Source organism: Carlito syrichta, unplaced genomic scaffold (genome assembly GCF_000164805.1).
Source record: "Carlito syrichta isolate Samal-C Ts95f unplaced genomic scaffold, Tarsius_syrichta-2.0.1 Scaffold315406, whole genome shotgun sequence".
NCBI lineage: Eukaryota > Metazoa > Chordata > Mammalia > Primates > Tarsiidae > Carlito > Carlito syrichta.
The window spans coordinates 480698-484763 of record NW_007259502.1 but is presented as its reverse complement, the minus strand read 5'-3'; the positions used below and the strand labels follow the sequence as shown (position 1 = coordinate 484763).

Here is a 4066-nt window from a genome sequence, read left to right as displayed (position 1 = left end):
GTTGTCTGTTAGCAGGAGATCCCTGTCACCTTCCCTTTGCTTCTTCCAGGACCTCCAAGTCCCTGTCATGCATGAGTGCGTCTTCCATCCACGTGAAGAGTTCAAATTCAGTAGCGTCTCTCTTGAAGACTTCCAGCTCTCTGGATTTTTTTTTAATGATTTTTTTTCAAATTAAGGGTTCAGAATTTTTCTGATCTTTATGGGCTTTTAGAAAAATATATTTAGTCTTGAAAAAGCGATGCTTCATCCTATGTTATTAGCTCATATTTTTTTTGACATTGAAATTGGAAACACTTTATAGTTTAAGACCACAATGGACACTTTCACAGAACAGAAATAAACAGTCAAGACAATGGAGTGTAAAATGGCAGCAGACAGGTTAATACTCTCCACCCTCATCCTCTCCCTCAGTACTATCTGCTCCAAACTCCTCATAATCCTTCTCAAGCACAGCTATGTCCTCATGGGCCTCAGAAAACTCTCCTTCCTCCATCCCCTCACCCACATACCAGTGAACAAAGGCATGCTTGGCATACTTCAGGTCAAACTTGTGGTTCAGGTGAGCCCAGGTCTCAGCAACGGCTGTGATATTGCTCAGCATGCACATAGCTCTCTGTACCTTGACTAGGTCTCCACCAGGCACCACAGTGGGAGTCTGGCAATTAATGCCAACCTTGAAGCCAGTGGGACACCAATCCACAACTAGATGGTACGCTTGGTCTTGATGGTGGCAATGGCAGCATTGACATCTTTGGGAACCACATCACCACGGTACAACTGGCAGCAAGCTATGTATTTACCATGGTGAAGGTCACATTTCACCAGCTGGTTGGTTGGCTTAAAGCAAGCATTGGTGATCTCTCCTACAGTAAGCTGCTCATGGTAGGCTTTCTCAGCAGAGATCACAGGGGCATATGTGACCAGAGGGAAGTGGATGCGGGAATAGGGCACCAGCTTGCTCTGGAATTCTGTCAGGTCAACATTCAGGGCTGCATCAAATCTGAGGGAAGCAGTGATAGAGGACACAATCTAGCTAATATGGTGGTTAAGGCTAGTGTAGGTCAGGCACTCAATATTGAGGTTTCTACGACAGATGTCATTGATGCCTCGTTGTCTACCATGAAGGCACAATCAGAGTGCTCCAGGGTGGTGTGGGTGGTGAGGATGGAGTTGTAAGGCTCAACTACAACTGTGAAAACCTGTGGGGGCTGGGTAAATGGAGAACTCCAGCTTGGACTTCTTGCCATAATCCACAGAGTGACATTCCATTAGCAGGGAGGTGAACCCAGACCCAGTTCCCCCACTGAAGCTGTGAAAAACTAAGAAGCCCTGAAGACCTGTGCACTGGTTGGACAGCATGCAAATTCAGTCCAATGGTATAGTGCCCTTGGGCATAGTTGTTGGCAGCATCTTCCTTGCCTGTGATGAGCTGCTCAAGGTGGAAAAGCTGGTGGTAGGTGCCAGTGTGAACTTCATCAATGACCGTGGGTTCCAGGTCTACAAACACTGCCCTGGGCACATGCTTGCCAGCACCTGTCTCACTGAAGAAGTCATCTCCTCCCCCAATGGTCTTGCCACTTGGCATCTGGCCAATGGACTGGATGCCGGTTCCAGGCAGTAGAGCTCCCAGCAGGCATTGCCAATTTGGACACCAGCCTGGCTTACGTGCATGGGGACGCACTCACGCATGACAGGGACTTGGAGGTCCTGGAAGAGGTGAAGGGAAGGTGACAGGGATCTCCCACTAACAGACAACCAAGGAACCCGGGGGAGGAGTGGGGAGTCCATATTCATTTTTAAACAAGTAATCCACTTGATAAATTCTCTGATTAATCTGTTCAATGTTTAACAGAAAATATTCTACTTCACCTTGTGTTATAAGTCCATTGATTAAGCAGGTGTGTCTTCTAAACTCCATTAGTTTTTTTCTAACTTATGCCAAGTGTGTGTTTCTTGAGTTAGTGTTATACATGATGAATGTTTGGGCTTTAGGTTTTGCTCATTCAGTATTGGCAATTTTCTCCCACGATTTTACATTGTGACTTGTGAACTTAGCATTTTTTGATATTTTGTTGATCTTTGACCAAGGGGCAGTTTCCAGTTATCAACTAAGTCCAAAGTGGGCAAATTTTTCCTTAAAGGTGTGTATGGTAAGTATTTTAGTTTCACTGTCATAGGGTCTCTGTCACAGCCACTTAGATCTTCCACTGGAGCATAAAAGCAGCATGAACAAAATGCAAACAAAAGAGTATGGTTGAGTTCCAATAAAGCTTTATTTAGGTATCTGGCCTACGGACTGCAGTTTTTAAACTTCTAGACTAAGCCATATAAAACATAAAACCAGTATAAACTCTTCATTACTGAGGTCCACAAAGAATTGCATTTAAAACCTCCTCAAAAGATGAAATAGTTGGTGCCTATTCCCTTTTGATAATATTCTCATCAAATATATACTAGCATACAATGGGCATATATTTTCTTGTTTGTTCTCCAGATACCAAAATGACTCAAAATTGCTTCTTGGATGAAATACATTCATGCTATTTAGAATAGAAAGATAAATATTCTTCTTTACATCAATAGTATGAATTTTCTGTCTCAAGTTACAGACAATTGATTCTGCTATCGAATTGTCTTAAAAGATGAATTTGCATCATTTACCTATTCTAGATACCAGAAGATCACTTTTTGGCAAATGTCCTTCTACATCTAATTGACTTATATTCAATTATATTTTATCAATCATTCATTTTCATGGAGGTGTATTTTCAGTCAATTTATTTTTAAGAGTTCTCCAAGATATTGCATTGCTCCAAGTTAAACACTGTGTGAGTGCTATTTACTATATTATGGAAATATTTTTTGAAATATTTCCAAGGTATTGTGAGTTAGGACATACCCTATGACACAGAATTCTTGAATCTTTATTACCCACTTGTCCTTGCATCAGGATAGACCCAGAACTGTTTCCTTAGGAAGCCGTCATTTTCCCCCATCGGGTACTATCTTCATTTGTCTCCATTCAGAGACATATAGCCTTATATTCAGAAACATGGCCTGATTGAATTAATTTATTTTCTTAGAATCATGAGAGAATTGAAGGATGAAGCCCTATACTCCACTTATTTGATCACTAACACATATGTGTTCTGTCCTTTCTCAATGTCAGATACATTGAAATTGACCTTTCTGCTCTGAAGTGCTGACCGCTCAAATGTGAAAAATATGATTCATGGAATATTTATGGAGGGATATTAATATATATATTTTTCTCTATATCAGTCTCAAAGCTGTCTTTCAGAGACTGAGTGTTCCACAGGGAATGCCATGTTAAAGACGGAAAGGAATGTGACAACGACATTGGTGTGTGGCCTCTCTGGACACAGTTGGAAGTGCATAAAAATTTCTCCTGCTAAATAGTTTGAGAATCAGTGATCTAGAGACTTTCGAGTCCTTGGTGCTTAGCTGTCTGAAAGCTGTGTAATAACACCATAATCTTTTGGTCTTTCATACAATTGCTCTTATAGGATCATGTTTTGATGTTATTTCTTTTGCTTTTTGTTGAACTTCATTACAAGAAACAAATAAAGCTCACTAGTGTATTTTTGGTGAGTATATCACCAAGGACCTTGTCTTTCATGACACATACAATGCATGTCTATGAAAACCTATTAAAGAATTTTTCTCTTGAACCAGAAAACTGGGGTCTTCCTATGCAATTAATTTAATTTAATTTCATGAACATTATGTACTTCACAACTATTAATTTATTAGCCGTTAGGAATGTCCTGAATTTGGACCTCTCCCCTGGAAGCTAATTATGTGCAGTTTTGCACAGTTGGTTTACATGTGACTTTTTCTAAATTTAGTTCATTTTATTAATTGTGTGCCTCCATATCTCTGTTTACTTTTATCTAGATGATTATATGTATTTCTTTGAATTTATTTAAATCCATTTGGATGAAATTAGTCTATCAGATAGGATTCTGTTATAGGGGATAGAAAAATCCAACCAAGGTATCTTAAACAAAAGGGAAGTTTATTTTGTTATGTAACAACAACAACA

At 39.9% G+C, this 4066-nt stretch overlaps 1 pseudogene; it reads right to left on the bottom strand.

Annotated features, from left to right (window-relative positions):
• Positions 1–325: 325 nt before the first annotated feature.
• LOC103275352 lies at positions 326–1689 on the bottom strand (annotated as a pseudogene).
• Between the last annotated feature and the right edge of the window lie 2377 nt (positions 1690–4066).